General features: G+C 37.5%; 1 protein-coding gene across 1 annotated transcript in view; it reads left to right on the forward strand.

Annotated features, from left to right (window-relative positions):
- Positions 1-22947, forward strand: part of SUPT3H (SPT3 homolog, SAGA and STAGA complex component) — a 385298-nt gene that overhangs the window by 46559 nt on the left and 315792 nt on the right. The window lies entirely within an intron of this gene.

Raw genomic sequence — 22947 nt, forward strand, 5'->3', positions numbered from 1 at the left:
AATTGATATCTTTTATATTAGGTATATATCTTTATCTCTGGGTTAGTTTGATGGTCTTAAATGAGTGATAAGAATTGTAACAATTTTCCTTATGAGTATAGTTTTGTTATTCAAGGAAATGTTCTTTTTAAAAATAATTTCTCAGTGAGTAGCCCGGACATTAGAAGGTTATTGTTATTATTGTTATCAAATCTTATTATAACTTAGATGGTTTAGTGTAGGTTTTCTAAATTCAGAGTGGAGTGGGTTAACAGAAACCCTGTTTTTGTGTTTATAATGGAAGCTTTGAAATAAATTGCAAAATGCTGTGTGTAGTAAGGAATAATGCACACAGACAGAGTATGTTAGTCGTCTCGATTTGCTAATTCTGATTCAGAAGAAAATTGAAAACATCTTTGGGAAACTATCTCCTTTTTTACCCCTTTGGACATGTATGTATAGAACTCATTTTCCTATTAGGATGATTATATATCATAGACAGTGAATTTTGTATTTATGAATAGAGCTTCCTGTTTTCATCAGTTGGGAACGATGAGGTATTTTTCAACAAAAATTATAAAGGCGAACAGGCCAATTTTCTAGGCATTTTTTGCCATTTATCCACGCCGCTCTGAATTTGCATGTTAGGCTTCTTTCTGGTGTGGTAGTCACTAGGAGTGGCATGAAGTAAATGACTGGGATGGTGGGTGGAGACAGTGAATTACAAAAGATTTTTTGGGGTATACATTGGTGGAAGGGTTGGGGAAACACTTTGGGAGGATGTTAGATCTAAAATATCCTTGTGTGTGTTCTTCCTAGTACGGTTCATTATCTGCTTTTGGTTTATATTAAAGATAACTTTAGAAACATGTTTATAGATTGCTCTAAAAAGACTGATCTTTCCAGAATGCTTTGAAATGGCATGATTATGATTTTAATCTTTTATTATTCAAATATCCAGAACTTTTTCAGACTTAAATTGTAGTGGTCAAAAAATACACATTGGTGCTTTAAGTATGTGTTTATCACGACGTATTGTGTATGCAAGCAAGTTTTACAGTGAAAAGTAAAAATTTTCATGTAACAGGCAGTTCTTCAATCGAAGAGATTTTTCTCTTTCACAAATAAAAGTATGCTTGTATGATCCATATCTCTCTCATTATTATCCAAAGTAAATACAAGGAGAGTTTTGCTCATCTAATTTGTGGGATTTCCAAACATAGTTCCATATGCATGTGTGATAGCAGAACCAGGCGGTTGAAAAAGTTTAGGTAGCTGCAAATGGTTTTCTTCTTTTAGGACACATTTATGGTTTCTGCCTCAGAGTTCTCTGACACATCTTAAAATCCAAACTTTTTGCTGAATATTACTTCCTTCAGATTTTAACAATTATATGTATTTCGGCTCTCCAAATTTACTTCATAGGAATTTGAATAATTTTTTTACATCAGATCGTCTTTTAACTGCTTGTTCTCTTTTTGCAGGTAGCTTTCCTGCATGTAATCTTTGGGTCAAGATCATCACTCTTTTGTGTTTGAGTTTAGTACATACCATTGAATATATCTTCTCTGTCCTGTGTGAGACCCGTGAAATTGTGGCAGGAGAAAAATAGTAAAATCATGTGCCTTAATATTTGTATACCCATTATCTACACATTTTTTTCTCTCTAAATTGAAAATAAATCTTCTTTGGAACAAGTATAACTTTGTGGTAAACTGCTGAAAACAGCAGTGATAACTGGTATGCATTAGATAACTGGCAGAGTGTTTCATTAGAAATGACTTACTGCATGTGATGAAGAGACTGATTTCTGAAAAGCCACTGCAAAGAATGCTCTTGATTATAGATTTATACCCTGCTTATATTCAGAAATGGACACCACAGAGTTTCCTGGTTGTTATTTTGCTTTTGGAAGAGCCTTAAAACTTTATACTTTTTAGGGCTATTTTAATATTTACTGTGTTTTAGAAACAAGTTTAACATCACTGCATCATTTTGTCTTTAAATGCTATGTAAAGAAAATGTAGCTTTGAATCAAATCAATTTGAAAAAAATAAAAAAGTGTCTTACTTCCTCATCATTATATAGTTAATAACATTTGTCAAGCCTTTAAAGATATCAACACAATCAGAAGATAATAGCTTAACAGTGTTTGAAATGGCAGTCTTCATTGTTGTATTTCAAATTTTTATTTTCTCAGATTGCATTTTTAATAGTTTTGCTTTATCAATGTTTTATTCTTTGCATTTTTAAAAGGTTGTTTCAGACTTTTGTTTGCTGCTATTTTTTTTCCCTTTAGTTGGGGTAAGAATCTTATAAACTGTGAAATTCCTAATTTGTGTTATAGTATTCAGTGAGGTTTTAGCAAGGCATTTTCTTAATTTATTGTTTCAGCTTGTTATGTGATTATTTTTCTAAGCTTTTGGCTAATTTTATTATTTTTCCATTTGATATATAAGTTTTTGAAAAGCTTTTTGTTTACATAATACCAATTGGACTGTATTTTGCCAACTTAAATTTTAAAAATTAGAATGTATATAGTTGCATATATTAAATTATTTTTCCCTTATTTTAATGGGATTATCTTTGTACACAACTGTGTGCATATATGTCAGTTTGTGTGCATGTGCAGGGTATTATTTTGTGTTGGTTTCTGTGATGAGAACATTTCTTTCCTGCATAGTTTGTTTTAATTAGATCATGTTAAAACCCAAAGTGGCACCATTTCCTTGTTTGAATGCTCCATTTGGATAGTTTTAGTAGCTGTCGGATCAGATTCTATGGAAATTGTATACTAAAGGAGAAAATACTAAATCAGTTTCAGTCTCTTCCTTTTTTCTTCTTCCCTCTTTCCTGTCTTTTCCTTGGGCTTTTTTGATTTTTCTTTCCCTGTTTTGATGTTTCTATACAATCTCAAAGTAAATTTTTAAGGTGGTGGTAGTGGATATTGACATTCATCCTCTCCATGAAGACCTAGTAGATTTGAAGCTCTTAACATTCATTGCAGATTGTTAGATCATGATATATTGTACCTCATTTGTTAGTCTTGGCATCTGATTACAGATTTCCCTTCTTACAGTTCCTTTAATTCAAAGTTCCTTGAATTCTTCCTTTGTGTTAATTTTCTTTAACACATGTTTCATATGACAACGTTTTATGAATGTGACTTTATTTATTTTTGATTATTCTTTGAAGTATGAAGTGATCCATACTTGCTTAATGTAACTGTATAAATCTTTTTTCTTTTAATTATTAGAATTATTCATCTTGTACTGCTGAGTTTTGTAGGAATAAAAAAAGGCGAGAACTTGCAGAAAATATGGGAAACATGCTCATATGACAGCTGAGGATGTGGCTGGAGTAAAGCAGGAAACTGCTACCCACAATGCAATGTTACATACACTGCCACTTAATACAATTTATATCAAACATGCTACTGACAAAACCAAAGAAAAATAATATCCCAACTATGCTTGTTAATATGTCTAGGAAAAAGTAGAGCTAATCTTTTTAGAATCTTTGTATTTAGTGTATGTAGTAAATGAAACTGTGGAGCATCATAGTCCTTTAGAGTTTGCTGTTTTTTTGCCTTTTGTGCTGTGAGACTTGGGTGTGGGTGAAACTCTTATATTGTGAACCTTCTAGATATCTAGTATACTTTTCTTAAAGAAAGTATAAAGGACACCCTCTCTTTCTCATTTGATTTTTCACAGTATTAAGTAGTGTTAGAAGATATTGTCATCTAAAAGGAAAAAAGTCAGTTTAATTTTCAGATATTATAATTATCCAAACTTTACAGTTTATTTTAAATTGTCTTTTATTTCTGAGCTGAAGTGTGGAACTTTTCCATTGAGACATACTATTTTCCAAGTAATTGTTTTTCTTGATGTTTATTTATTTACATTAATCCAACCATAGCTCATCTGATCAGTCTGTATGTCTTACTATAATTTACAGCAAAAATGTGAGCGCCTTTTATAATGAAAAGGAGTTGAAAAGATGGCAATTGATTTTCTTGAAAGTTAAGTTTTAATAAGTTAACGGTTTCTGTTTATACATCTTAATTATTTTCTTAGCTGTCAGATTTACGCACGTGTGACAGCTTTGGTATCAATATTTCAGATGAATTTTGAGGTTTTGCAAAGCCAGGTGTTTAAGGTTTAAATAAAGAGATGCAGTTTTTGAATTGATAAATATAAATAAATAGAAATATTATTGATAAGAAAAGATTGTGAGATACTGTTATTTAAGACACGCACCAAGGCTTTCAGTATATACATCATCACTGTTTCAGAAATGATGCAACAATTATTTCATCACTCACGTGCGAATGTCGTTGTCTATAACTCTTTTAAAGATGATTTATTTCATTGTTTGAAGTATTTTTCCTAACCTTCTTATCAGTAACAGCTGTAGTGCTGTGGCTTCTCTCCGTGAAGTCTTGGTGGTCTTTGGAGCAGCAACCCCCAACTTTGACAGGTGACACAGAGGCTCTGCAGTGCCACTGCTCTTGGATGGATCTCACTGTGGTTGGAGAAAGTGCATCTTGCCAAAATATATGGGTGAGACCACACACAGCCTTTAAAATAGTTATTGTAGGCTTATTTTTAGGAATACATATTTTGACAGTCTTTTATTTGCTTGCCAGTTTCATTGCTGCATATAGAATTTTTTCATTTGCTTCACTCAAGGGCAGTTGCAGATTTAGGTCTCTGTTTATTAAGCCTTTGTAATTTTTGCTGGAAAATAAAATGACTTCAAGCATGATTAAAAATATTGAAAATATATTGAAAATGAAGCACTAGCACTATTTTTTGTTTGGTTTTTATGAATTTGACATTCCCATTACAAATCTCAATTTCCCAATTTAGCAGTGAAAAAAGGCTCCAGTTTGAAAGATTAAAGATATTGAGATGATTTAATTACGTTAACAGTAACATAAATTTTGTAGTTTTTATTCAAATATATATTTTATGATAGTTATTTAATAAAGCATTATTTAAAATATAATTTCATACTTTGTGGAACCTTGAAAGAACTTAAGCAGATGATTGAAGAAGTTCGTTTCTTAATACATAGGCATGATATGCAAGTTATCCAGTCTTTTTGTAGGATGATTAGAACATTAATTCAACTTAATGAGCTGTAAAGTTAACTGTAGGATTTTGTTTTTAGTTTGTAGACTGCTTCAGTTGCTAGTAGAGACACTTGGACTTGTATAAAATATTCCTCTTCATCAATTGATACTTTTGGATAATTTTTCATGGTCTTGAAGTCACTAATTTTAACTGTTAAAAATGAATCTATTGATTCATGGAAGAAAATAAAAACTTTAATTTGCTGAATGTTCCTATGTTTATGTAGACTTTTACCATGTAAGATAAGATTACAGTTTCATTCTAGTTAGCTTCATTAAACTCTAGAAAGACAAATGGGAACTTAATTTTCCCATCATTATTGCAGTATCCTTCCACTGCTGAATGATTATGACAGAAAGGTACTGAGGGAATTATGTTCCATGTTTTTTAGGAAATAAGTTTATGAAAAGAACTAAGACCATATCATATATGAATAGAATACTTTAGGAAAGTATTTGGGGAAGTACATGAGGAATTGTTATGAAGTTAGTAACATAAGCAACTAGGTACATAAGAAAAGTGTGCCACAGGATTATTAATTGGGGAATCTAAGTAAAAAAAAATATGAATACCAAGTCCTGATTTTATTATTTTCAGCCTAAGTAGTAAGTTCTGACAGGTGAAACTTTTTGTGTTTAATGAATATAGAAATCAAATAGTTGGGAAAATTCTTTTGTATGTTTAGCTAAATGAAAAAAAGTGAGTGAATACATTATGTTATTCATAGCAATTTCAGATTTTGGCTTATGTTTTTATTCTTTGTATTTAAACTTTGTTCACACATAATATGACTAATTTTTGCAAATTTATGTATGGCAAAATATTTTCAAAAATTTTAACTTAAAATTTCAAGTTTGTACTTTAGTTACTCATGACTAGCAAGCTTTTTGAGGATAAAACCAAGCTCGTATTACTGGTATGTCATTTGTTTATTCTTAACTGGATGTTTGTAAAATATGTATGTAATATACATGAATGTACACACACTCGCACATATATGTATATGATGTCTTTACACGTTCACTCGAGATTGGCATAGGATTTGCATAGTTATTAAGACATTATTTGTTATTCTCATGTTTCATGTTAGAGTCCTGGATTTAATACCTGGCTGCAGTTCCTGATTCCAGCTTAATACTAATGTGCATTCTGGGAGGAAGTAGTAATAACTGAAGTGGTTTGATTCCTCTACCCATGTGTAAGACCTTGATTGAGTTCTGGCCTATTATACTTGGCCTGCCCCCAGTCCTAGCTCTGATGTACATTTGGGGAGTGAGCTGAGAAATGGGAATTCTACCCTCAAATAATTATTTAAGACTTCATTCATATTAAATAAATACCATTAAACTAATTGAACTTTCTCAATAAGAATTTTAATGAGCAGAAGTCTATATCAATTTATGCAAAATATTAATTTAGAATTTGCATCATATTAAATGATGCCAGGGTTAGACACACTTTTTTTGTAAAGGACCAGATAAGTAAATATTTTTTTATTTTGTGAGCCATGAGATTACTGTCAACTGCTCAACTTTGTTATTGAAATCTGAACGTAGACAAAAAGTTAATGAGTGGATGTGATTTTATCTCAGTAATATTTACTTACAAAACTAGACAGCTGTGTGTGGAAGGACATTGTGACTCTTTGCCAGTGTAGAGTCAAAGCTATTTGCAGTGCCACATGGAGGGTCTCAGGAACAGTTAATGTGGAAATGAATAGATAAGAAACTCTCTAGTCTGCAGGTTTGGATAATAGGTCAAAGAGAGGTGCTCCTTTCCCAAGGCAAGGGAACAGGAATTAGCAGACTGAGGAAAGGAACCTGCTAGAGGAACAGAAAGTGTATTAGGTCACTACCTTTTGCTGTTGAAATGTAAATTCCTCAAACCCCCTCCCTGATTCTTACATAACAATCTCTTTTAAAAGTCTGATCTGCTATTGATCATCAGTCACTAGTCCACGTGTATTCTTTGTCAGGCTCCGTACACCAAGTCCATCACTGCTGGACAGGGAACAGCTTTGAGTTGGCATTGTGGCACAGCAAGTTAAGCTGCCACCTGCAACACCTACATTCTGTATGAGCTCTGTTAAGTATTGGCTGCTCTAATTTTTTAAAGATTTATTTTATTTTAATTGGAAACTCAGATATACAGAGAGGAAGAGAGACAGAGAGGAAAATCTTCGGTCTGATGATTCACTCCCCAAGCTGCTGCAAGGGCTGAAGCTGTGCCGATCCGAAGCCAGGAGCCAGGAACTTACTCCAGGTCTCCCACGTCAGTGCAGGGTCCCAAGGCTTTGGGCTGTCCTCGACTGCTTTCCCAGGCCACAAACAGGGTACTGGATGGGAAGCAGAACTGCCGGAATCTTGCCCACATGGGATCCTGGTGTGTACATTTTGGGGACCTAAGCTGCTAGGCCAGTGCTGTGTGCCCATCTGCTCCACTTTTAATCCAGCTTCCTACTGTTGCACCTGAGAATGTATTGTGCTGGCCCAAGTGCTGGGGTTCCTGGGGTTCTGACTGTCCTGACACAGCCACAAGCAATGCTACCACTTAGGAAATAAAACTAGTGCGTAAGAGAAATTTCCCTTTCTGTCTCTCTCTCTCTCTGTGAGTCTTTCTTAAAAAAACGAAATAAAATGAAACCAGGGGTGCAACAGTAGTCGGCCATTCTGCCTACCATGCTTTATCAAAGTCCTTTAAAATGTTTCTGAAGATCAATTTTATGGTGGTACTAAAAAAAAATTCCAGGTCTATTTATAGTTTTACATAATGCATTTTCTATGCGCTTTTTTTTTTAAAGATTTATTATTATTGGAAAGCCGGATATACACAGAGGAGGAGAGACAGAGAGGAAGATCTTCCATCCGATGTTTCACTCCCCAAGTGAGCCACAACGGCCAGTGCTATGCCGATCTGATGCTGGGAACCAGGAACCTCTTCCAGGTCTCCCACGCGGGTGCAGGGTCCCAAGGCTTTGGGCCGTCCTCGACTGCTTTCCCAGGCCACAAGCAGGGAACTGGATGGGAAGTGGAGCTGCCGGGACTAGAACCGGCGCCCATATGGGATCCCGGGGCTTTCAAGGCGAGGACTTTAGCCGCTAGGCCACGCCTCTGGGCCCTTCTATGCGCTTTTGACCTTTATATACAGAACTTTGTGGCTCAGTGGATATCTTCTTATAGGACAAATAAGAATGATGTATAATCATGGTGACATTTTAGTCTTCATAATGGAATTTTTCCTAAACTGTTGATATTTTTCAAGTAGCTGTTTAACTGTATGTATTTATTTTCATTTTTTATTTGAAAGGCAGTGCAATGTCCATAGAACCAGTGCCGAGTGGAAACCCAGAGCCAGATATTCAGCCTGAGCCTCCCACATGGTTGGCATAAACCTGTCTCCTACATACTGCCTCCCAGTGAGTGCATTATCAGGAAACTAGAATCAGCAATGGAGCCAGGACTTAAACTCAGGCATTCGATTTTAGGATGCAGGCATCTGAAGCAGTGTCTTACCTAGTATGCCAACAACCTGAATGTAGAAAAACTCCTTTTTCTTTTTTGATTTTAAAATTTAGTTCTTTTTATTGGAAACACGGTTTTACAGAGAGAAGGAGAGACAGAAAGATGGAGTTTCCATCCACTGGTTCACTACCCAAATGGCCACAACAGCTGGAGCTGAGCTGTTCTGAAGCCAGGAGCCAGGAGCCTCTTCCATGTCTTCTACAAGTTGACAGGATCCCAAAGCTTTGGACCATTCTCATCTCCTTTCCCAGGCCACAGAGAGGGAACTGGAAGTAAATGGAGCTTTCAAAACATGAACTTGCCCATTATGGGATGCTGGCGCTTGGAGGTGGAAGGTTAGCCAGTTGAGCCAATGTACTGGCTCAATGTTATTATTATTTTTTTAAAAATATTTATTTAATTTTATTGGAAAGGCAGGTTTATAGAGAGCAGAGACAAAGATTTCAGGAAAAACTATTTAAATTGTTATCTGAAAAATGATCTGTGGTGCTAAAAACAATCCACTGAATTCAATGACGTTAAGTGTCTCTTATTTTTAAAAATAAATTAAGTGTGGGCCTGGCACCCTGTCCTAGCAGCTTAAGTCCTCGCCTTGAACGCGCCGGGATCCCATATGGGTTGCTGTTCTAATCCTGGCAGCTCCACTTCCCATCCAGCTCCCTGCTTGTGGCCTGGGAAAGCAGTCGAGGACGGCCCAAAGCCTTGGGACCCTGTACCCCTGTGGGAGACGTGGAAAAAGTTCCTGGCTCCCGGCTTTGGATCAGCACAGCACTGGCCGTTATGGCTCACTTGGGGAGTGAATCATTGGACGGAAGATCTTATTCTGTCTCTCTGCTGCTCTATATCTGACTTTCCAATAAAAAAAATCTTTATATTTCTAAAAAAAATTTTTTTTTTACAAATTCATCTTGATTGTGTAATTATTACATTTTTTAAAAATTTCATTTTATGGGGCCTGGTGGCATGGCCTATCGCCTAAAGTCCTCACCTTGAATGCCCCAGGATCCCATATGGGCGCTGGTTCTAATCCCGGCAGCTCCACTTCCCATCCAGCTCCCTGCTTGTGGCCTGGGAAAGCAGTCGAGGACGGCCCACTGCTTTGGGATCCTGCACCCGTGTGGGAGACCCGGAAGAGGTTCCTGGTTCCCGGCTTTGGATCTGCACAGTACCGGCCATGGCGGACACTTGGGGAGTGAAACATCGGATGGAAGATCTTCCTCTCTGTCTCTCCTCCTCTCTGTATATCTGACTTTGTAATAAAAATAAATAAATCTTTAAAAAAAAATTTCATTTTATGACACAGTTTCATAGGCTCTGGGATTCCCCCAACCGCTGATTTTTCTTAAACTCCAAATTCACCTGTAGTCTGTGATTGGCATTCAGATAGTCTTGTTTAGAGGCCTTGCACAAGTTGTTATTACTATTTTTTTTAACTTTGCATTTTCCTTTAAAATTTTTTTTTACATTTTATTATTATTATTATCATTTTATGATACAGTTCTATAGACTCCTGGCATTTCCCTTAACCCCTCCCCAATTCCCTCCTCCCCACCTAGTTCCTCTGTATCGTAACTAACATATAGTTCTTCATACACAGTCATATGTCCATCATTGCGGCCATGGACAATGACAGAGAGTCCAGAATCCTATTGTCAAGATATAATGACAATGACAAATGACATTTCATTCTAAGTCCATCTTTGCCTGGAAGTAGAAATGCATACTACATTGTATGCTCACCCTGGATGTTAGTCTCCATTTCACAGCTACTGTACATCCCCTGAAACGAAAAGTCATAAAACAAAATCAACAATAGAAAGAAAAATAGAAATTTACAATGCCATGAAGTTAAATGACATGTTACTAGATATGACAGTCTCCATTATACAGCTACTATACATCCCCTTAAATGAAAAGCCACAAAATAAAAAAACATCAGGGAGAAAAAAAAATTAACACCAAAAAGTTACATAACATGTTATTAAATGACTAACGTGTAGCTGAAGAAATGAAGATCAAGAAGCTTATTGAAGAAAATGATGCTACTGTTTGATCTATGAGTCACTGAACGATTTGATCAGAAGAAAGTGCTTTGAAGAGATGAAACCAACAGAAAACAACAAAACCCATGCAATATAGTTTCCGCTGATTTTTGTTGGTGAAGCGTATCTCTTCTAGACAATAAATAGATGGGTTTTGTGTTTTAATCCAGTCTACTAATCTTTGATGTTTGATTAAGCTTAAGCCATTTACATTCAGGGTCAATATATATGGGTGTTATTTTGGTCCTGTCATTTTAGCAATGGGTTGTTCATTGGTTTAGTCTTCTGTTGTCATTTTACTGGGATGTTCTTCATTTTTGCCCTTGGTTTTGGTAGGTGCTATTCCTCCTCTCTGCCAAGAGAACATCTTGAAGTATCATTTGTAGGGCAGGTTTGGAAGAGGCAAATTCTTTTAACTTTTCTTTACTGTGGAAGAATTTTAAATTTCATTTTCACAGACAAAGGAAATTTTTGCTGGATATGTTATCCTGGGCCAACAATTTTTTTCTTTTAGAATCTGGAATATGTCACTCCATTCTCTTCTTGCCTGTAGAGTTTCCTGTGAGAGGTCTCTTGTGAGTTTAATTGGCTTTCCTTTATATGTCATTTGATTTTTTTCACGTGCACATTTAAGGATCTTTTCCTTATGTTTGATTGAAGAGAGCTTGATGATCATGTGTTGTGGTGAAGATCGCTTTTGGTCAACACTATTGGGAGTTCTGTGCCCCTCCTGGATATTGTTTCCCAATTCTTCCTCTAGATTAGGGAAATTTTCCCTTATTATTTTATTAAATATATTTTTAGACCCAGCTTCTCTTTCTGCACCTTCTGGGACTCCCATAACTCTTATATTTGGCCTCTTAATAGTGTCTTTCAATTCTTGAATACTTTTTTTGGCCTGATTCAGCTCTGCTTCCAGCGTTTTGTTTGCTTCCCCCTGGTGACAGGAAATATCTTCCAATTCTGAGATTCTTTCTTCTGCTTACTTCATTCTATTTTGGAGACTCTCCACTGTACTCTTAATTTGCTCTACTGTGTTCTTAATTTCTGAATATATCAGCCTTGATTTGCTTTATTGCTTCCTTAAATTCTTTGAACTCTTGCATGAGCTTCTCTTTGTTGATCAGAAGCTTTAAAATGAGTCGTATGGATTCTGTGTCCCCCATTTTCTCGATGTCTTCCTCAGTTAACTCTGAGGTTGGCATAGGGTTTTGCTCCCTTGCAGGAGAGTTTTCAGCAATATTCATTGTGCCTTTGTCTCTTCTTTTGCTCTTGAGCATTGTACTTCTGGTTAGCAGAGTCTTCTCCTTGGGGCAGGTTTCTAATCTGCGTAACCCACAGGTCTACAATGCGATTTTACTTATTGTGGTTGGTACACAACTTTTTGCTTGCACCCACTTGTGCCACAACCTCCAGCAAGTTCCAGGTCTGGGTTCTTATGTCAGATTTCCACCGTGGTCTCCACAGCCCCAGCTCCTGGCTCACCACTCTCCACCTCCTGTGATACCGTGCTGAGGCTGCACTGTTGTCTCTGCAACCTTCCTCCCACTTCCGGTTGGAGCAGGTCCCAGGAATAGAGAGACACCAGGTGTCCTATATAGTTAGGTAGCTGGTGGTGCTGATCTTGTCAGAACCTGTTGGACGTTAGGTCTGGGTGACACATGAACCTATTTTGAGCTGTATGATGTCACAGTCGGTATTATTTTCCTGCAGGACCAGTGCAATCTCGGACCTCAGCAAGTTCTCGCGAGATCAGCACATGCGCAGCTCACTCTGGTCCCCTGCAGTCCCAAACCTATTGCCACAGTGTGCCAAATGGCGCCTGACTACCACTACTAGAAATCTTGATCTGTTGGCCCTCAGTTCTGAGGGCTACCCATACCTGTCTTTGGTGAAACCTGTAGAATGCCACATTGCTGCAGTTCACTAAGTCAGAATGGAGCTCACTCCCAGCTCAGCGCATGCTCAGTCCTCTCCCTTGCCCTTTCCTCCTTAGGCAAAATGGCGCCCAATTCAGCTCTAGGGGGCTGACTGGGCTATGAAATCCACCCCGTTCTCACACTGCCCATCTGGGGTCCTCTGCTCTGTCTCTGCTCCTGGTCAAATCAAACGGATCAGCAGGACGGACAGTTCTTTGTCTGGGTTCACATCCCAAGCTTCCAGTGAAAGTTCCTTCTCACCTGGTTGTTGGTGGAGTTCCGGCTGCTCATGGATTTCAGATCACCCATTAGCTGAATGCTGCTGGAGTATTAGTCACTGCCACACCACACCATTGTTTTTGCTGCTTTCCTGTGTCTGTCAGTCTCCAGGTACCCCTCTGCTGTAGTTCTGTGCTTTCCTATTTCCTGAACTATGTCCTCTCTGCTTCATCCTGATTAAATGTTTTTCCGTCCGTTTAAACATGTACTTACCGTATGCTGCCATCTTGATTCTCGTTATTACTATTTAAATCTTTATTTATTTGAAAGAGTTAAGGAGGGACACACACATATACACACACACACAGAGAGATCTTCCATCCTGTGGTTCACTCTTCAGATAACTGTAATTTTCACTTGGCTGTGATGTATTATCCATTTTGTAGATTATTTTGCTAATGTATTTTTAAAGATGTAGCTTTGCTTCCCTAAAATGAATATCTTCATCTGGTTTTAGTATTTGTGTAATATTGTCCTCAGAGAATAAGTTTAAACATATTTCATGTTATTCTGTTACCTGAATAAGAGAGGGAGAGGGGAACAGAGGAAGAGAGAGAAGAGAGAGGAAGAAAAGGGGGAGGGTGAAAGAAAGAAGGTGGGAGATGGAAAGACAGAGAAGAGGGGAGAGAAGAGGATAAAGTGAGAGGGATTGGAAAAGAGGGAAAAAGAGAGGGATAAAGAAAGAGATGGAGGATAAAAGAGAGCTGGGGAGAGTTAGAGAGGGGGAGATGAAGAAGGGAAGTGGGAGGAAATGGAGAGAGATTTTTCATATGCTGATTTACTCCTCAAATAACTGCAGCAGTCAGGTCTGGGCCCGGCAGAAGAAATGAGAAACTTCTTCGGAGTCTACAATTTGTGATACAGACATCCCCAGTGGTGGCCTAACCTGCTGTGTCAGAGTGCCTGCCTCCTTTTGTTTTTGTTTTTAGGATTACTTATTTATTTGTAAGGCAGAATGACACAGAGATCTTCCATCCGCTAGTTCATTCCCCAAATGCCTGTAGTACCTGGAACTGGGCCAGGCTGAAGCTAGGAGCTGGGAAATGCATCCTGGTCTCATGTAACTGGCAGCAACTGCTGGAGCCATCATCTGATGCCTTGTGGTCACATTGTTAGAATACTCAGTGGGAAACCAAGTAGCCAGCACCGGAACTAGGCACTACAGTAGGAGATGTGTGTATCCCACAAGTTGGCGTATTTTGTGGCATTATTGTGCCTTTTCCCATGTCTTCAATTTCTTTTATCAGTGTTTTGTAGCTTTTAGAGTACAATGCATGGCTTCCATGTTCTTGGTTAAATTTATTCCGAAGGGAGCATGCATTTATCCTAATGTTTAAGACACATGCCTCTCATGTTGAAGTGATTGGAGTTGATTCCTGGCTCTAGCTTCTCAGTCCAGGTTCCCCTGATGCAGACCTTGGAAGCCCGCAGTGATGGCTCAAGTAGTCGGGTTTCTACCACTGTCTTAGGAGGCCCATTTGTGTTTCCGTTTACTGGTTCAGGCTCAAGTCCTTGGTGTGGCCAGCTCTGGCCTTGTGGAGTAATCCAAAAGTTGGGGGCTTGTTTGGTCTGAGTAACTGCTGGTCACATAAATTGTTTAAACGATTAATATAATTATCTTGAAATATTTTATTCATTGTTAAAGCTTTTATAAGTGGAATCATTTTCTTGATTTCTTTTTTGGGTAATTTATGTTTATATAGAAATGCTACTCATTTTTGAATATTGATTTTGTATCTTAAAACTTTACTGAAATTTTAAACAGCTTTTTAATGAGTTCTTTAGCTTTTCTGTAAATAAAATGTTTATAAACAGATTATTTGACTTCCTTTTTTCCTGATGTAGATGCTTTTTTTTTTTTTTTTTTTGCCTTAGTGTTGTGGCTAGGATTTCTGGTACTAGGTTATCAGAGGTGGGCAAGCATGGTTATCTTGAGCTTGTTTTTAGTCATAGAGGAAAAGCTTTCTCCATTTCTCTATTGACTTTGTGAACTTTGGATTTATCATAAATGGTCATAATTGTGTTGAGGTACAATCCTTCTATGTATACTTTGTTGAGAAACGTTTTTTTAAGATTTATTTTTATGGGTAAGGTAGATCTGGTTTATGGAGACATGAACAAAATGCTCAGGCTCCCTCGCTATCAGGGAAATACAAGTAAAAACAGCATTGAGGTTTCACCTGATTCCAGTGCATTGGCCTACATCCAGAACTCTAAATCTAACTGCTACCCTGGTTACACTTTTGAGGGGAATGTAGGCTAGTACAAGCACTATAATTGTCACGATGCACTTAAATAGAAGAATGATGGACTTGTGACTGTTGCTGAAGGACTGTACAGTTGTTACAGTATAGAGGAAGACAGTGGACTGGATATGGAATGGGGAAGGTGGAAGGGGAACTCTCTGAACCTAAGAAACTTTATCATGAAAAATAAAAATTAAAAAGAGAGAGAGAAAAGGCGAGACAAAGAGAAAGGTCTTTCATCTGATTAATTCCCCAAATGGCTCAATGGTCAGAACTGAGCTGATATGAAGCCTAGAACCAGGAGCTTCTTCCAATCTACCACGTGGGTACAGGTTCCCAAGTCTTTGGATCATCGTTACTGCTTGTCCAGGCCACAAGCAGAAAGGAAGATGGGAAGTGTAGCAGCTGGGATTAGATCCAGTGCCTATGTGGTATCCTGGCGATTGTAAGGTGAAGATATAGCCGTTGAGGCGTCATACTGGGCCTGAGAATTTTTGATAAATTATAACAATTTTCAGTTTTTTCTAATGCATCTTCTGAATCTGTTGCTGATTTTGTCATTTTTGTCTTCTACTCTGACAATATAGTATATCGCATTGATTGCTTTGTGTATGGTGAACCATCCTTGCTTCACAGTGAGAAATCCTGTTCATGGTGAATGCTGTTCCTTTTAATGTGCTGTTTTATTTGGTTTGCTGTATCTTTGTTGAGAATTTCACATCCATTTTCATAAGGGTTGTTAGGCTTTTCTTGAAGTGTCTAGTTCTGTCTTTGGTATCTGGGTGATGATAGTTTTCTATAATGAGTTTGAAAGCCTTCCTTCCCTTTTGATTTTTGGAGCAGTTTGAAAAGAATTGGTTGTTGGGCCCGGCGGCGTGGCCTAACGGCTAAAGTCCTCGCCTTGAACGCCCCGGGATCCCATATGGGCGCAGGTTTTAATCCCGGCAGCTCCACTTCCCATCCAGCTCCCTGCTTGTGGCCTGGGAAAGCAGTTGAGGATGGCCCAAGACTTTGGGACCCTGCACCCGCGTAGGAGACCTGGAAGAGGTTCCAGGTTCCCGGCATCGGATTGGTGCGCACCGGCCCATTGCGGCTCACTTGGGGAGTGAATCATTGGATGAAAGATCTTCCTCTCTGTTTCTCCTCCTCTCTGTATATCCAGCTTTCCAATAATAATAAAATCTTTAAAAAAAAAAAAGAAAAGAATTGGTTGTTGTCTTGTTTAATGTTGTCTTGTTTAAATGTAAGGTAGAATTTATGACTAAAGAATCAAATCTGGGCCTTCCTTTAATGGGAAACCTTTTATTAATGATGTGGTCTCCTTACTTGTTATTGGCAATTCCAGATTCTCTACTTATTCACTATTCAGTCTTGGTGAATTCTAAGTGTCTGGGAATTTATTTGTTTGTTCTAGGTTGTTTGGTTTGTTGATATATGATTATTTGTGCTAGTGGCTTATGATGCTTTGTATTTTTGTGATGTTAGTTGTAATATTTTTTTCCTTTTTAAATTAAGATTTATTTTTGTTTGAAAGCCAGAGTTAAAGAGGGATAGAAAGAGGAAGCCATCTTCCATTTTCCACCCACTGGATCATTCTCCGAATGGCCACAGTTCCATCTGAGTCTGCCACCTTGGCACAGGGCCAAGTTATAGGGCCATCTTCCACGGCTTTCCATTAGCAGATGTGAGTCTGGACTTGGAGCAAGCTGGTACATGGAACTGGCACCCTAATGGGATGCCCGCACCACACTGCTGGTGAAAACTTAATCTAGTGTGACATGGTGCCAGCTCCTGTTGTGATATAGTTTCATTTTTATTTATTTGAGTCTTTTTTTTTCATATATGCCGGAGTCCAGCTCCAGCCTGGGTTTCGGAACTCGGGAAGGGTGCGTGGATGAGGTGCAGAAAGAAAGAGACGGACCACTAGGATTCCATGATGATAGTGGACTATGCAATAAAGCCGTCTGCTTTATTTATACAGAATCAGTCAAACTCTGGCTCAGACTTTTTACGTCATGATCAAATGGGTGTTGCTAAAGATAATTCTGCCATTTGTTTCACCTAAGGCAAGCTCAATCAGTAACACATACCTCTTGAATCAGCTAAGGGTGGAAATGTAACTCAGGAGGCAGGACCCAAAGATCAAAGGAAGAGGGAAAGATTGGGTTTCCCCTTTACCTGGAGACTAGCACCCTTGATTAGCACAAGGTCAATAGGGGAAGAGGATTCTAAGTGAAGGTAACTGCTATGCCTCTGATTAGCATAGGATCAAAGGGGGCAGCCATACGTTAACTGTTAACTCTGCAGAGGCAGACAATGCCTAAATAAATTACAGAAATCTCAGTGGGATAGTCCGGTGTCCATGTAAAGGGAGGTGAAGCTGCATTCAGGTGATCTAGAGATATTCCCGCAGGAGCCCTGCTGCACAGCAGGAGGTTCCCTGCGGCCCTGCCAGCAATGGAACAATATTCTTTACACCTTCCTGTCTTCCACACCCATCACAGGGACCCCAGCAAATATAGATAAAATTCCATTGATTGTATATATCTTTTTGAAAAATAAACTCTCAGATTTGTCTTTTTCTGTCATTTTCTTGGGTCTATTCGAGTTACTTCTGCTCTGATCTTTTCCTTCTGTTAACTTTAAGCTTTGTTGGTTTTTCTTTTTCTACTTCAGGTACAGTATTAGGTGGTTAACTTTGGAGATCTTTCTTCCTTTTGTTACACATGTTTATTGCTATAAAATTCTCTCTTTGGATAGTTTTTGTTGTACTTTCTGAGTTTTGATGTATGGTATTTCCATTTTGGTTTGTCTCTGGGTATTTTCAAGTTTCCATTTTAGTTTCATCTTTGACCCATCAGATGTTTAGGAGCAATTGCTCCCATTACTGATTTCTGCTTTTGTACCATTGTGGTCTGAAAGATACTTGGTACAATTTCAATTGAAAAAATTGTTTAAACATCTCTTATGGTATAACAAATGCTGTGTACTGGAGCATACAGATGTTTTCTGTGCACTTGATAGGAATGTGCGTGCTTCTGCTGTTGGATGGAAGGTTTCATGTTTTTTGGTAACCTTCATTTGTTCTGTATTTCTCTGGATAATCTGTCTGTTGTTGACCATAACTATATTGATCTTTCTTCAGACCCATTTTATTGTTCCTGACTTGTGGAATAACTGGCAAAATTACAGTAAATCATCTAAAATGTTTGATTTTTAATTGTGATCTAAAATTATGACTGCTGAGCTGAGCATTTGGAAACTGGCTTAATGTTGGCTGAGGTAAATTGGGCCTCTTATGGTTGATTTTTGTGAATTTTCTGTGTTTGGGGATCCTGTTTGAATATTCATTTTGATAATGTGACATTTAGCAGAAATGACTCAATTCTGTTTTGATTAATCTCTTAGGGTTTCACTTGCTTCTCGGCCTTTTGGCTAAGATCAAGTGTAATCTCTTAGGGTTTCTTTTAGGAGGTTGTTTACAAATTTGGTCTCCTACAAACTTTATGAAGTCAGATCTGCTTTCATAAAGGGTATTGAAAAATGCCTTTTGGTTAAATTAAGCTATAGTTATATATTAAATTCCTTTTAGTTACATTAAAACAAAGTACAGTGTAAAAACTTTTTCAATTTTCTACTGAGAGCTATATACCAATGATATGCTAGACAGTTCTTGCTTTCAGGTATATTAAAATTTTAAGATCACATAGTATTGCAAACAGCATGAAATCATATCTATAAACAGGGATTTTAGGGACATAAATTATAGTAATATTTTCTGCCAGATGATGTGACATGAAGAGTTTGCCTTGGGGGAAACCAAAGGAGGGCAAAGATCATCACAGGCTGACCTGAAGGAATCATACTGACTAGAAAAAAAAAAACACCTGAAAAAGAAAGAGAAAACAGTGGTATAGAGGTACAGAACAAAATCCAAAATGTTCCCCTGAAAAACCTCAAACAAATCTAAAAGTAATAGCCAGGGGTCAAACATAAAGGACTAAAGAACGGATAGGAGTGCACATGAAAATAACTTAATATTACATTTTAATAGGTTAGAATCTAACTGAACATGGAATAGAAAGTAAGTTCCAGTTCCAGTTATACATGCTTTGTGATTCCCAGATAAATCATTCAATTTTATTAAGCCACCGTTTCCTGCTTGAATCCTTTTACCTGGATGGTGTGTCCTTGCATCTCTCCCATGTAGTGTGAATGGGTGACTCATAGCCCTCAGTTCTTAGCACCTCCATAGAATTGCTGGGAGCTACCTGCTCAGGGATTTCCTGAGACATTATGCTCTCCACTTTCCCAGGGAGTGGATAGGTGACTTCTGACCAATGACTGACTGATACAGAGAATAAGAATTTGGCCACTTCTCAAGATAGAACAACACCCTGGTACCAGTTAGACTCCAGAACTCACATTATGATCAGGTTGAGGCTAGATTTTAGCTGAACCCACAGATTTGTTGTTCTATCCACTTCCTTGAATTTTTAATTAGGAATACTTCATCAGTAAGGCACAAAGGTTTCTTTTTGATTTTCCAGGAACTTGTCATAAGAATTGCCCCCTCACTCTCTTTATATTGCTTTCTAATAGATGCATATAAAATTTAACATTTCAAATAAACATTAAATTCACAGTATTACAAACTGGATCATTTTAAAATGTACAGTTGACATTAAGGAGATATACTGTGTTGTGCAACCATCACTGTTGACTAGTTCTTTTTAATAAACCCATAAGAAAACCCCAAATCCATGTAGCAGCCATTCCTGTTTTCCCACCCTGTGTTACCACTGGTAACACAAATGGGATTACTGTGTCATGTGTCTGAGTTCTTAAGTGGAATTTTTAAAGATGTAATTTTAAATATGATTATTTTGATGCAAAAACATTTGAAATCCATGACGTTTTCTTATGTTTTCCATTAATTTTTTGTGAACTTCTCATTTGTATGGATTTCAAATATTTTTCCACCAAAATACTTTTATCCTTTTTTCTATGAACATTGCAAGTTCCCTAAATAAGTGCATGTAACTCATTTTGGAATCAGCACTTATTTTCCAAAGAGGCTGCTTTGTTTTATTATGTTCTTATTAACAATGTGCTAGGATTCCACTTTTTTATGTGCTTACCAGGATTTATTATTTTGTTTTTATTTTTGCCTAGTGAATATGAACAGTCCCATTTCAAATTGAACTAATATTCATCTTAAATTATTGTGAAAAATCAGACAAAACATAAGCTATATTACAAACAATTGTTTGTTTGTTTGTACAGAGGGCTTTACGATGCATGGTTCTAACTAAAGTTGGGTTTAATTGGTAGTTTTGTTCCATCTTAGTTTTTCTTTGATTTGTGTAGAAAGAAAATAGAAATATCTCGATTGTGATACAGGTAATAGGTGAGATTAAAATGGTCTGTGATATTAAGCTTTCGCTCATTTCCTTTCACATTTGAAAAGTGTTATTCTTTTGAGCAGGAGCAGGAAAAAGATTTTTTACTTGCTGGTTCACTCCCCAAACATTGCAGTGGCCAGTGCTGCACCAGGCCGAATCCAGGAGCAGAGAAGTCAATCCGGGTACTCTGTGCGGGTAGAATGGACCCAGGTACTGAGAGTGTCCCCTCTCAGAGTGTACTGAGAGCTGCCTCCCAGGGTGTGCATTCGAAGGAAGCTGGAATCAGGAACAGAGCAGAAACTCTAACTCATCCAGTCCCAGGTAGCAGTTGGTGTCCCCCGCAGATTCCTGCCCCATTGTATAGTTTGTGGCTCTGCTTCCAATCCATCTCTCTGCTGAAGTGCCTGACAAAGCAATAGGAAAAAGGCCCATGTGCTTGGGCCCCACTCACTTGAGAGACCCAAACAGAATTCGTGGTTCCTGGCTTAGTCCTAGTTTAGCACTAGCTCAGCCTTGGTGGTATATTCATTTGGGGAATGAACCAGTGAATGGAAGATGATCTGTTTCTGTCACTTAGACGTGCAGATAAATAAAATGTATGCTTTTTAAACCAGAAGAAACAGTTTTGTATCTGTTTTATTTTTGGAACCTGCTATTAGTTAAAGGACTTCATTAGCAAGAATCTACCATTGTTGTGTTTTGTTATTAATCATATTACGTACTAATTTAGAAAATAGAAAAATATTGGACATATGTAAAAAACATAAAACCCTCAATTCTTTTTCTTATAGATAAAGATTTTAAATCAGTCTTTTTTCTTTTTGTATGTCTTTAAGATGTGTGAGTGTATGGTTTAAGTGTTTTTAGTTGTTGTTTTGTAAATATATTAAACATTTCTATAGCATTTTCAATTACTAAATAATATTTTTTCTTACAAAAATTATGCAATTTCCGTATGTTGAAATTACATTTCTTGGTATATGTAACACATATTTTATGTATGTGTGAATCTGTAGCTGTTAAAAATCATAGATCATTTTAGTATTTTTGTTTATTGTTTACCTATTTTCTATTCTTTCTTTTTTGTATGGTCATTAAGATCATTGCTTCATTTTAATATTAAGAAGTTAGTAATTTGTTTTTTTTTTTTTTTTTATTGGAAAGTCAGATATACAGAGAGGAAGATCTTCTGTCTGATGATTTACTCCCAAGTGGCTACAATGATCAGAGCTGAGATGCTCTGAAGCCAGGAACCAGGATCCTCCTCTAGGTCTCCGAATGGTTGCATGCTGCCAAGGATTTGGTCCATCCTCGACTGTTTTCCCAGGCCACAAGCAGGGAACTGGATGGGAAGTAGGGCCTCCAGGATTAGACCTGGCACCCATATGGGATCCTAATGCATGCAAGACAAAGACTTCAGCTGCTAGGCAACTGCACAGGGCCGAGTTTGATTGTTTTAAAGCTTTGCACTTACAGTTTTATAATTTTCTGTCAGAAATAATAAAAAAGCAAAGGATTCAAGTTTTCTGTATTTTGGAAGCATTCATTTTACTCTTTCATGTAGAGTTTAAACATTTTAATACAAAAAATGGATCTTTGTGAGATCAAGGTAAAGTTAATTGGAAATTTTAAAATACAACTTGGAGATTTCAGATATGTTTGATATATTCTATGGGCTAGGTTGATAGATGTAGATTGCCAAAACAGACTTTAAATTTTCCTGTTTAATTAATAGGAAAGTTGGGCCCGGCAGTGTGGCCTAGCGGCTAAAGTCCTCTCCTTGAAAGCCCCGGGATCCCATATGGGCACCGCTTCTAGTCCCAGCAGCTCCACTTCCCATCCAGCTCCCTGCTTGTGGCCTGGGAAAGCAGTTGAGGACGGCCCAATGCTTTGGGATCCTGCACCTGCGTGGGAGACCTGGAAGAGGTTCCAGGTTCCCGGCATCGGATCGGTGCAGCACTGGCCCCCTTGCGGCTCACTTGGGGAGTGAATCATCGGACGGAAGATCTTCCTCTCTGTCTCTCCTCCTCTCTGTATATCCAGCTTTCCAATAATAATAAATAAATTAAAAAAATAATTAATAGGAAAGTAAAGAGTAAATTGATAACCTTCATTCACTGTTCTTTGTCATTTGAGCAGATCTGGTAGTTGTGTATGTTTTCCCATGTAATGTTTGGATGTTAGTTATTTGTGATTAAGTTAGAAAACATTTTAAAAATATTTAAAAATATAGTCCTTCTTGAAAGATTGTTCTGATTCTTGCATTTTTTAACAGAAAACATGTTATAGGTAAGTCAAGGCACAGCTGCCCGAGAGTTAATTATGAAATATCTATAATTCTCTAAATGCTTCCTGTTTTTCTGTTAAGTAATTCTTTTAAAAATGAACTTCGGTTTTATTCTAAACTTTATTCATGTA

Source organism: Ochotona princeps, chromosome 1 (genome assembly GCF_030435755.1).
Source record: "Ochotona princeps isolate mOchPri1 chromosome 1, mOchPri1.hap1, whole genome shotgun sequence".
Lineage (NCBI taxonomy): Eukaryota > Metazoa > Chordata > Mammalia > Lagomorpha > Ochotonidae > Ochotona > Ochotona princeps.